Raw genomic sequence first — 13,157 nt, 5'->3', positions numbered from 1 at the left:
TTCGTCAGGAAAGTGTATTTGCAGTCCTTGATGGGTACACACTATCTGGGTTTGTAGCTTACATAAAATGTCTCTTCCCAGCAAATTCACAGGTGTATTTTGTGAGTATAACAGGGGTGCTTCAATTGTTTTTCCTGCAATCGTTACAGGAAGTGGGCGTGTAAAAGGTATTATTTGAGACCCAGAGAGGGGGGAGATGAGCGCCCATTTTCCCTATGCAAGAGTATGTTGCCCCTGTATCCACCATGAACGGGAAATCTCTGTTTTGTATATTAACAGTGACGGTTGGCTCTTCCTTAGGTATCATCGAAATAGCCAATGCCACCGTTTCCCCCTCTGTCTTCTCTAGGCCTCCCTATTGCCAATAGGCAGAGGGTCCAACCCAAGGTCGGGCCGGACAATTTCTCATTCGATGTCCAGGTTGTCCACAGCTCCAACACTCATTAGAGGGTTGATCCCCTATTGGGGGTGTTGGTCCCATAGGCGGTCCCGCTTGACTGTTCCTGGGAGCTGAGTTTTGGAATCTGCTTCCAAATGAAGGTTGGCAAGATCCTCTTCGCCACCCTCCTCTTTGACCTTGAAAGTTCCGTGACTCTCCTCTCCACCCATGACTGTAGGTGGGTCCATTTCCGGGTGTGCCAGTGCTATGGTAGTGATAGTGATGCTCCACTGGTGCTGAGACTTCTCCTGTAGGAGTGCTTCCTGCTGCTCCTTGGGGGCTCTGTGTGGCTGTTACCACAGGTGCCTGTATGGTGGCAGCAGTGTTTGCCGTAGGGCCTGTGCTTGCCGACTCAGAAGGAACAGGGGTCATCATTGGTGCCTGGGTCTTTGTTTTTTCTTTCTTGACTTTGGTTAGCTCTCCCAACTGCATCTGCACCAATTTTTTCGTCAGGGATTTTGCTGCATCTTCTTCTTTTTGTTTTTCTTTCTTGTAGATTTCAAGATGGTGACAAATATGCTCAGAGTATAAAGCCCAATTCATTTTTGATAGTCCCACGACTCCATCTAGGGCTTTCTGAACCTCATCTGGTAGAGCCTTTTTTACAGTTATTTTAAACAGGATTTCTGTTGCTGGAGAATGGTTCCATGCATTTCCTGTTTCCTCCGCCCATCTCTTCTGGAATCGGTGCAGGAACTTCTTTGGGCACTCTTCAGGTGTCCACTCCTCATCATCCAATTTAGAGGGATCCAAGACCTCAGGGTACTTTCTTCTCAGTCCTTCCCACATGGAGTTTCTATAGCGATTAAAGGGGACTTCATCATGTTGATTAGTGCCCATCATTTGTGTTAGTCCAACCTTTCCTGCTAATTCTTCAGTGTCATGTTTTCCCATGACATGCATTAGCAAGGCTTTTATGTCACCTAAAGACAAGGTTACCCCTGCAGTGCCTTCTTCTAAGGCAGTTATCCATCTCCCAGCTCCTTGGGTGATGTCTGGCAGTCTGTTGGTCAGCCCCACCATGTCTGTCCAGCTCCATGGGGTATACACATGATGACCATTTCTAACCACCAATGGGCATATGAGGTCTTCGTCCTCCTCTTCTTCTGTGCGGGCTCCATACTGTCTTCCAGATCGAGTGCGACTGACTGGTTCCAGGCAGTCCATCCAGTCGGTTATATTCTGTTCTAAAGCCGCTATGTCTTTGGCTACACATTGTTGTCTTTGCCTGAGTCGGGCCTCTTTTGCACTCTCAATGATGATCTCACCAGAAATTTTTCGGGTGGGTGGCTCTATAATGTGATTCCCTTGATTGGGCGTCGATTGTTGTAATATTCTTCTTTCCTCGGCGTCCCTATGTCTTTGTATTCTTTCCTTCGCTAGCCGAAGTTGCTCAGCTAGTTCTTCATTATCTCTTCTGGCCAGATCCATTGTGTCACAGAAGCTCTTGTGCCACTCTTCGGAGCCTCTATAGCCTGTGAAGGTCCAGTCGGCTGACTTATGGTGGGAGGGGACGGTTTTCAGTGGACCTCGATGTGCAGGCGGAGCCTTCAGGTCTCTCTCTTTATCCTCATCTGCCTCCGTGTCACTGTTATTTGTGGCCCCCCCTGCTGGTCGTGGTGAGCGACCACTTACTTTCGGACTTGGAGACCTTGTATGATCCATTTGACAGACTGAGGACCTGTCTCCTTGTGGCTCTCGAGCTTTTAGTGTCAGTGTGAATTTGCCCTCCACATCCATGCCTTGGTCCTCTTCACGAGTTCCTAATACAAATTGTCCAGCTGTCTTTCCCATATCATGACGTTTATATGGGGGTGGCTCTGATTCCCAGCTCGGTGCACTGGCTTTAGTCTCTTTGGATCTTTCCTCTGTCATTTTTTCTCTTTTCTGCTGTAGCCTCTGTGCTTCCTGCTTGAACAAGGCCAAAACTTCTTTTTCTTCAGTGCGTTTTTTGTTGTTATTTACGTTCTTCTGCTGATCTTTAATTTCTTTTTTCTGTATTTCTACCGCAACTGCTTCACACATCACCGGATCAAATGATCCCTCCAAAGGCCATTGCCTGCCCCCATGTGACCTTTTGTGCCACTTTCTCATACATTGGTTGGCCTTAATGCGTTTTCCTGGATATTTTCTTAGTACTAAGTCTAGCGGGGTACTTTCCCGACCTTGACCTTGAGAGTTACCCATGTAACCCTGACAAACGCTATGTGAGGTGTTTCTATGGTGTTCTGGTAGTCCCTCAGGGGCTGTCCTGATCCAGACCAATAACTTGCTGGCTGTAACACCTGTTTTGTATTTTAAACCCTTAAAAGGATTAAATTTCCAACTGTTATGCCCGTCTTCTTTTTCTTTAACTAAATACGAAAATTTACCTGTTTCCCACCGAACCTTCCTTGGGACCACAGTCAGAGTCAACCTAGGAAACAGTTCTTCACCTGGATCGGCTGGCAGTGTTATTAAATGATTTAATGGTATGCTAAGTTCTTTATTAGGATCAGCACAAAGCAGCTCCAGCCACGGGGTTAAACCCTGATGCCACAGACGTCTTATCAGCAGCTCCCAATTAATTAGAGGGAATTGTTCTTTCTTTTGCTTCAGATTGATTACCTTAGTAATCTGCCATAATTTCTGATTGATCTCTTGTTCGTCCTGCCAATGTTCTGCTCCTACCCTGTCAAAATAGGTCCTTTCCAGCCAAAAATGTGTCCTGATTCCCTGGGTTTCGATGTCTCCGTCAGTCAAGTAATGTTCTGGGAGTATTATTTCATCATCACTTAAGTCTCCCATCAATGACTGTCCCAAGCATTGATCAGTCTGTCAGCTTTTTCACTATAATCTAAGCTTTAACTCTTTTGATTTATAACCAACTTTATTTATTTAATCCTCTTACAACCCTAACACCTCCTAATGTCTTTGCTCCCGACTTTCTATTTTCCTTCTAATTTTTTAACTTTCTGCTTCTCGTCTTTTTCTGCTATGTTTGTTTATTAGTTTTCTCTCTTTGAAATAATATCTACCTTCTCTGTATTTACATAGCACTCTTCTCCTGTCTTTTTCTTCACTGTCTCTGTTTCACACTTTCCTCTCTGCCTGTCATGCACCTCCCAAGTCCTCCTGTTGGGTCTAAATACCTCCCCCTCGTACTCTTTCACATTAATCTTGTATGTCAGCCAGCTTGCAAGCCCTCACAGCTTTGCTTGCACCTCCCCGCTTACTCTCCACTCTCCCACACACAATTTTCAAAAGCTTTATACACAAAAATTATTAAAAACAACTTTCTATATATCTCTATCTAGACTTCTGCCACTTTTCACTCCGCAGCTTTAAACAACCTTTTTATTCACTTAACACCAATGTGTTCTGTTTAAGCATGTATCTCTTCTTCACGTTAGACAGCTTCTCCGGCGCTGTCAGCAACTTCATATATTACTTTTTTTACAAGCCCTCTTTGAGCGTACAATATTTCATTTACTTCTACGCCTTACCGCGCCTCGCGTGCGTATCCTGTGCTTAATATATTATTTTTCACCAGCTCCTTTCTGAGCATACAATATTTCATTTATTTCTACGCCTTACCACGCCTCGCGTGCGTATCCTGTGCCTTTCTGCACTTTCTTCTACCTTTTTTTTTTCACTTACTGAGCTCCTCGTGAGCTTAATGTGCCTTTGCACTGAAAATACTCTCTTTTTCTTTTCTTATAAAAAACTCATATTACTGTGTACTTAATTACTTATTCTTCTCCCACGCCCCACAAGCGTGTATCTGGTGCCTTACTGCACTATTTTCTGCTTCATTAATTCTCATGTATTCTGCACTAACTCTTCATTCATTTTATTATTATTTTTTTTTTATAGTTTTTCTCTTTTCTTAAAAAATGACGTCCTTTATTGAGCTCTTTTACTTACTGTCAGCTGTGCTACTTTGCACTTTCTCTTTAAATCTCTTTATCATGTACGGTATTTCTACTGCGCCCCCTCAGGCGCTTATCTTGTGCTTCCTCTGCACGTATTCTCTGTTAAACTCTTTTTCTCACTTATTTCACTTCAGTCTCTGTTAAACTCTTTAAATAACCTTGTATTACCTTGTATCTATTTGTCAGTATACTCCCCTAAATTAACCCCTACAACGCATGCTATCAGCCGGCACGTTAGTAACGAATTTCAACACCAATTATTCCCCAAGCATTCCCCAAAAAACATCCAGGTTAGTTCTCCACACATTCTTTTCCGCACCAGAGTTCATGAACATTCCTGACCTTTCGCTCACACAGACATTCTTTTTCCCGGGAACACACACACCTTCTGAGCATTTTATCTACAAGGCCTGATAATTTTCAATCTTATCTTTTTTTAGTCTCTTATCAATTTTCTTAGTCCAGGTTCTTTTGGGTAAGAGGCAATTAAAAATATCACCTGTCAACTTGGGCGGAAATCCCGACTCACTCCTCCAGATCGTGCAGAAGTTATAAAAGGTTTCTGCTTACCTTTTAGTCGTGATCACTGTTATTTACGGTCTGGAGGGATGAGCTGGACTGCCCCAGGCTGCCGGAATGCCCCTGGACCCTCCTGAAGCTGGCTCGCCAAGTTCTGTCGCGGCTCGTCTTTAGTCTTCTCGGGATGTCTTCATTTAGATAACACAAACTAATTGCAAGTGATATGCTAGAAAAAGGACACAACACTTTAGAATAATTCAGCCTTAAGCAAGATAAAATGCACAGAGTTTTTAAGTTTATTTAAGCCTTCGACACAGAGCTTAGACAAACTGAGTCCTCTAGAGAGACTGAATATGACAACCGCGCTCGTCTATTTATTGGAGACCCGCGGGCATCGCTCCTCCTTCAACTTTTTTATTTATTTCATTCCTAAGACATGGTTTTCTATTGGAAGCGTCCCCTAGTGAACCCTAAGCAGGTGTTAGGCCATTATTTCAATGTGACAAATGCTCCCATTAAAACATGAAGGATTTACAACTGATTTTTTTTTAAAAGACCTTCAGCCACAGGTGCAGCTGGCCTGAGGCCCCCCCCCGCACGTGGCCTCAGTCACACGTGCAGCTGGCCTGAGGCCCCTGCACGTGGCCTGCGGGAAAGCACCTAAGAGGCCTTGGAAAGCCCCTGACAGACTGAATGACTAATAGAGCCCTTTTTTTGGGTTGAACACCTGCTAGTTCAACCAGAGGACATACAGTTCGGATCAGGACACTTGATAGTTCATCACAGTTCAAATATGGACCTAAAAATTCTTCTACACCATCCAGAGTAAGGATCTGGTTAGACACCATGTTTCTAAGATTTGTGGGGCCAAGTACAATAACTTCAGTTTTATCTGAATTTAAAAGCAGGAAATTAGAGGTCATCCATGTCTTTATGTCTGTAAGACATTCCTGCAGTTTAACTAATTGGTGTGTGTCCTCTGGCTTCATGGATAGATAAAGCTGGGTATCATCTGCGTAACAATGAAAATTTAAGCAATGCTTTCTAATAATACTGCCTAAGGGAAGCATGTATAAAGTGAATAAAATTAGTCCTAGCACAGAACCTTGTGGAACTCCATAATTAACCTTAGTCTGTGAAGAATACTCCCCATTTACATGAACAAATTGTAATCTATTAGATAAATGTGATTCAAACCACTGCAGCGCAGTGCCTTTAATACCTATGGCATGCTCTAATCTCTGTAATAAAATTTTATGGTCAACAGTATCAAAAACATGCACTGAGGTCTAACAGAACAAGCACAGAGATGAGTCCACTGTCTGAGGCCATAAGAAGATCATTTGTAACCTTCACTAATGCTGTGTCTGAGAAGGTGGAAAACACCCAGATGAAATAATCAGGTGTAAGTAGAACAGGTGCCCTCGAGGAAAAGATTTGGGCAGTGTTGTTGTAGCATGTACTACGTACAAGCTATTAAAAGATGATTGTTGATTTTGGTCACAAGCAAGTGATGGATTGTGCAAATATGCATTCAATCCACGTGAAGATGCAAACTCATTACTTAATCTACAAACAACTAAGAGCTACACTATGTAGGAATTATGGTGGTTTATTAGCAGAAATGGAATACAACATTCATAATCACCTTGGTGTATAATGATCTACAACAATGAATTGATGTGTTTTCATATGTTTAGGATGATCCCTTTATATTTACATGTGAGTGAGTCCACTCATGGAGGCTACTGGTTGCTAGCACAGGCTACCAAGTTTAAGACCCCTCATTTTTGTAAAAGGGAGGATAATAAATATTATCACAAGAGAAGGCAAGAAAGCATGAATCCCTACTGCCAAAGAAGCAAAAACATGAAGTGAAAAAAAAAAAATCATGACCAGCCAAGTTAATGCAATCTGCAACATCACCATCAGATGGCACTAAATCCTACACGCTGTACCTTTAACATTGCACTTGAAAATTAACTTAAAAATTCCAGATAACATTAAATTTATTTGCGTCTTCCATTTGTGTTAAATCCCACCTCCCTCAGCTGCAGGAACACAGTGATGGACAGAGAGACAAAATGTCCAAAGTAAACACAACAGCAACAACTAGAGCAACGTGCTTGTACAGTGCAAACCTCCACCAACACTAGTTTCCAATTCCACAAAATATTACTGTGGAAAAAAAATTCAAGGTCACAATCCTGTTACAAGTGACTACGTTTACATGCCGTTAATATTCGGGTTAAGGTCAATATTCCGGTTTCTGAATCATTAGGAATAACCCGTTTACATGCTTAAGCAGACAGAGTTACTCCTGTATACATGGTCATTGGTATCATTTGGAATATCCCCATCTAAACAGCGACGCACGTCTTCCACTGGTGCTTGAGTTGGTATGGCGTTCGTGCAAATCCTGCTTCGTGTAAAACCTCTCACTACACACTTTTCTCAAACAGGCATTAACATTTTCTCACTTTTCTCTCCTGCGGGCTGCCTCCACATCAAAACAGCGACTGTAGTCTCTGGACCTGTTGCTAGATTTGGTGCAGCTCCGCACAGCAGAGAGGGGGGTGGTGTGAGTGAACCGCTGCGGCGTTTACCGAGTCCACAGACTCAGTAAGCACATCAGAGGCAGAGCAATCGCGGTGATGCCATTGCCGGTGCCGCGACCGGCCCGCCTGATAAGGACACAGAACACAATGTGCTGTTTATCTCTGCTTCTGTGGTGTCCAGTGGGTTGCGCGCGCCACATACAAGTAGTTGCCGTACTCAAAAGACCAAGATTCCTTGTGGACAGGACATGAGCAGAACACAAAATAACGTTCCTTTCTATGGGGATATCCCGATGCGTATTTATATGACGTGATATTCGGGTTAGAAAAGGAGTAACCCAGGGGTCTTATTCGGGTTTTTAAAAACCGGAATATGAGAATATTCGGGTTTTTGCGGGTGTTTACATGGCCGTGTGCAACCAGGTTATTGCTAATATTCTGGTTATGAAAGGGTTATTGGCTGCATGTAAACGTAGTCAGTGTCTTCTCATAAACTAAATTAGATGTGATCAATTGTCAGGAGCATATATTTAGTTCATGCACTTGAATCTTTTTTTTTTTTTTTACTTTTTCAGTTTCTGAATTCTTTTTCAGATAATTTTCACAGAACACTGGTTATCTGCTGTGCACCATTTGTTATTGCTTTTTGCCAGTTGGTTTCTGTCTGATAACTAGGCATAAAATTGGAACCTCCATCCTATTTTGGTGGTGTAGGTCAGGGGTCAACAACCCTGTTCCTGGAGAGCACCTGCCCTGTATGTTTTCTAACACTCCCTGATCCACTCCCAGGTAATTAACTATCAGGTGGGCTCAGCCAATCAATAAGACATAATAATAATAATAATAAAAAAACCCAGACAGAGCTTTAATTCATTTGAAAGTTTGACTCATAGTCTTGTCCATCCAAATTGGAAGTCCCAAAAAACAGTTTTATTTGTTGTTATTTATTGTCCACCTGGTCATTACTGTGAGTTTTTCTGTGACTTTTCAGACCTTTTGTCTGACTTAGTGCTTAGCTCAGATATAATTATAGAGGGCGATTTTAACATCTACATAGATGCTGAGAATGACAGCCTCAACACTGGATTTAATCTATTATTAGACTCAATTGGCTTCGCTCAAAATGTAAATGAGTCCACCCACCACTTTAACCATACTTTAGATCTTGTTCTGACTTATGGTATGGAAAATGAAGACTTAACAGTATTCCCTGAAAACCCCCTTCTGTCTGATCATTTCTTAATAACATTTACATTTACTTTAATGGACTACCCAGCAGTGGGGAATAAGTTTCATTACAGTCGAAGTCTTGCCATATACCATCACAGTGCAGAGTAGCTACCTAAACTCTGTGAGTAAGATAGATTATCTCGTCAATAGTTTTACATCCTCATGAGCACAACTTTGGATGCTGTAGCTCCTCTGAAAAAGAGAGCCTTAAATCAGAAGTGCCTGACTCCGTGGTATAACTCACAAACTCGCAGCTTAAAGCAGATAACCCGTAAGTTGGAGAGGAAATTGCGTCTCACTAATTTAGAAGATCTTCACTTAGCCTGGAAAAAGAGTCTGTTGCTCTATAAAAAAAGCCCTCCGTAAAGCTAGGACATCTTACTACTCATCACAAATTGAAGAAAATAAGAACAACCCCAGGTTTCTTTTCAGCACTGTAGCCAGGCTGACAAAGAGTCAGAGCTCTATTGAGCCAAGTATTCCTTTAACTTTAACTAGTAATGATTTCATGACTTTCTTTGCTAATAAAGGTTTAACTATTAGAGAAAAATATTACTCATAACCATCCCAAAGACATATCATTATCTTTGGTTAGACTCTTTCTCTCCGATTGTTCTGTCTGAGTTATTTTCATTAGTTACTTCCTCCAAACCATCAACATGTCTATTAGACCCCATTCCTACCAGGCTGCTCAAGGAAGCCCTACCATTAATTAATGCTTCGATCTTAAATATGATCAATCTATCTTTATTAGTTGGCTATGTACCACAGGCTTTTAAGGTGGCAGTAATTAAACCATAACTTAAAAAGCCATCGCTTGACCCAGCTATCTTAGCTAATTATAGGCCAATCTCCAACCTTCCTTTTCTCTCAAAAATTCTTGAAAGGGTAGTTGTAAAACAGCTAACTGATCATCTGCAGAGGAATGGTCTATTTGAAGAGTTTCAGTCAGGTTTTCATCATAGTACAGAAACAGCATTAGTGAAGGTTACAAATGATATTCTTATGGCCTCAGACAGTGGACTCATCTTTGTGCTTGTCCTGTTAGACCTCAGTGCTGCTTTTGATACTGTTGACCATAAAATTTTATTACAGAGATTAGAGCATGCCATAGGTATTAAAGGCACTGCGCTGCGGTGGTTTGAATCATATTTATCTAATAGATTACAATTTGTTCATGTAAATGGGGAGTTTTCTTCACAGACTAAGGTTAATTATGGAGTTCCACAAGGTTCTGTGCTAGGACCAATTTTATTCACTTTATACATGCTTCCCTTAGGCAGTATTATTAGAAAGCATTGCTTAAATTTTCATTGTTACGCAGATGATACCCAGCTTTATCTATCCATGAAGCCAGAGGACACACACCAATTAGTTAAACTGCAGGAATGTCTTACAGACATAAAGACATGGATGACCTCTAATTTCCTGCTTTTAAATTCAGATAAAACTGAAGTTATTGTACTTGGCCCCAAAAATCTTAGAAACATGGTGTCTAACCAGATCCTTACTCTGGATGGCATTACCCTGACCTCTAGTAATACTGTGAGAAATCTTGGAGTCATTTTTGATCAGGATATGTCCTTCAATGCGCACATTAAGCAAATATGTAGGACTGCTTTTTTGCATTTGCGTAATATCTCTAAAATTAGAAAGGTCTTGTCTCAGAGTAATGCTGAAAAACCAATTCATGCATTTATTTCCTTTAGGCTGGACTATTGTAATTCATTATTATCAGGTTGTCCTAAAAGTTCCCTGAAAAGCCTTCAGTTAATTCAAAATGCTCCAGCTCGTATCCTGACGGGGACTAGAAGGAGAGAGCATATTTCACCCATATTGACTTCTCTTCATTGGCTTCCTGTTAATTCTCTGATTACCAGTCAGCAACTTTACCACTGAGCTTCGGAGCTGTTCTTTTAAAGCTGTCGGAATCTGCCTCATATCAGGAAGGACATGGAAGTATTACCAAAAATAAATAAATAAATCACACGCCATATAAAAACACCACATTTATCAACCAAGCAATACAAATATGATCTGTCTTTTCCTCTGGTGATGACCCATGGTCACAGACATACAGTCATAAAATAACATGAATGAGAAGCAGTGTGCTCTGATCATGTCCACATCTACTGGTCAAGTGCATCCAGTCAGCTGCTCGCGTGTTCTGCCCAACAGACGGTGGGACGGTGCACCACAGCACAGACACAGCGTAATTTGTAACAGAGCTCACGTGGGTGATGTGGCGGTCAGATCGCCTGCTGCATGTTCTGATCTGATGGTCCGTTTCAACCTGGAGGGCTAACAGTATCCACTCTATGCGCATGCTCACTTGCTGCAGCTTGTTGCCACGACGATATATGTTTTTATTTTTGTACACATAAGTATAGCAATCAGACACATGTGCCTCACAGTGGACAGTTGTTAGTTCATGTCTGTCCAAACACAGTAGGTGTTTTCCAGCTGGAATGTCCAGAATGACAGATCACCACAGCTGCTCCTGTCAGAAGCCACGCCTCCTGTCAGTTCTCATTGCACTCACTAAAGCCACACTCATGGGGAATTTAGACAAATTTCTCTGCCAGTATGACAGTGGTTGTCTGCTGTCTGTTATCAACAGTGTGACTGGCCACACATTTTCTAAGTGCCATGCGAGCAGTGATAGATGTTCATGCATGTCACCTGGAATTTGTCTGACACCTGCCACAAGAGGGTTTGATGGGTTCGCACAGCGCACACTCTTTCATTCAGCCGCTGGTGTGCAAATAGTTGTAGCAACAGGTCTACGAGGCGTTAGAGGCAGGGACGATTTCATACGGTTTGCACACGATTACTGTATCATGCGCACAAAGTGTGCACTTCTTCCAAACTACGTACTATGTGTCAAGGGGCCCTAAAGAATCCCATCCTACATAACTCTCAAATATGAACCTTGATCTGTTTTGACAGACTTAAAAATTTTAGCAAATTTGTTCCATGTTAAAGATAACAATTTTTCCAGTCTTCTAAGATTTTTCCTCACTTTATCATTTGACCTATGACCTTGAAAATTGAATCAATTGTTGCCTGTCAGGATTTGAATCTTCAGTAAAAAATTCCATAATGATATATGACAAATTGTGGGCTCCAGCCTGTTCCCAAATAAACAAAGAGACAAACAGACAAACAAACAAACAGGAGTGAAAACGTGACCTCCTCCAGCTTCCTTGGCGGATGTAACATTTTTAAAAATCACAACTTTGTTTTGTATTAATGGTCACAAACAATCAAAATGTAAATCAGTGATTCAGACAAATATGCGGTTTGTAATACTGCGTTTGAAGATTGCAGTGATAAAAATGCTGCAATGAATCAATTGAGGAGTGAAGTTTCAAGGGTAGAAATGAGCAGAAATCAATAAGGACAGATGGGACAGACGGGGGTTTCTGTCCCGCTGCCTCGCTCTGAGGCTTCAGTGGGCAAGATATGGAAACGAGTTCTTCACAAATATTGACTCATCTGTTCTTGATGACAGAATTAATGAATTTTTGTGAAATTTTGACCATCTGAGGCACTTGGAAAGGCAATGTTCCATGTTGGAAATTATTGCCATGAATCTGTTTTCTCAGCAGTTTGTAATTCATGTATATTCTTTGTAAATTACGACAGATTGCTGGGCTAACATTGCATTATGCAAAAAAATGCCCTTTTATTCAAAGCTCCTTACAAAACAACGAGTTTGTATTTTTTTTTCCTCCCTGAGCATGGCCAGTTGCAGAGGGAATAAAGTACTTAACCCTGCCAGCATCCGTCTTACAGATTAACATAAATTACCATTTTGTTTTGCTGCCTTTTAACCTGAGCGAACTATCAATGCCGTAAACCAAGGCTAACATCTCTGAGAAGCCAACACTTATTGAGCCATCAAAAGTTAATTTAGGCAAGAAAAGCACACCATGAGTGAGGCATTTGAACATTCAAACAGGTTTGTTCTCTGCTGGATTATATGAGGTTTAAATGTGTTTGTTCAAAAAGATGTGACATCAAGGCTCCCACATGTCACCTTTCTCTGTTCCACTCTGCAGTGAACAGCTGACCAGTGAAGCAACAAACACTACTATATGCACAGTCTCTCCAATCACAGGAATTAAATCTTGAATCTCCTTCAGAGGTGTCATGGACATCTTGATGGCTCCCCTCATTAGTGTTCCATGCGTGACCGCTCAGGGGTCCAATGTTTAACTGGTGAAGCAGCAAACAGTATATGCACAGTCTCTTCACTGTGCTCAGTGAAACATGGAGCCCTGACTGACAAAACACGAGATATGAGTGAGGGAAGCCACCAAGATACTCATGACACCTATGATGGAGATGTAAGCTTAGTTGTTATGAGTCATTCTTAGTTTCCAGCTGATGCTGTTACATTTTTCATACCTGGAGCACATGTTTTTTTAAAATATAAAGCATGTGTGCACTCATCTGTGCAACATGCACCCCCACTAAACATGGGTGGGGTGA

Source organism: Thalassophryne amazonica, chromosome 4 (assembly GCF_902500255.1).
Source record: "Thalassophryne amazonica chromosome 4, fThaAma1.1, whole genome shotgun sequence".
Classification (NCBI taxonomy): Eukaryota; Metazoa; Chordata; class Actinopteri; order Batrachoidiformes; family Batrachoididae; genus Thalassophryne; species Thalassophryne amazonica.
This window is presented reverse-complemented; position numbering follows the sequence as displayed.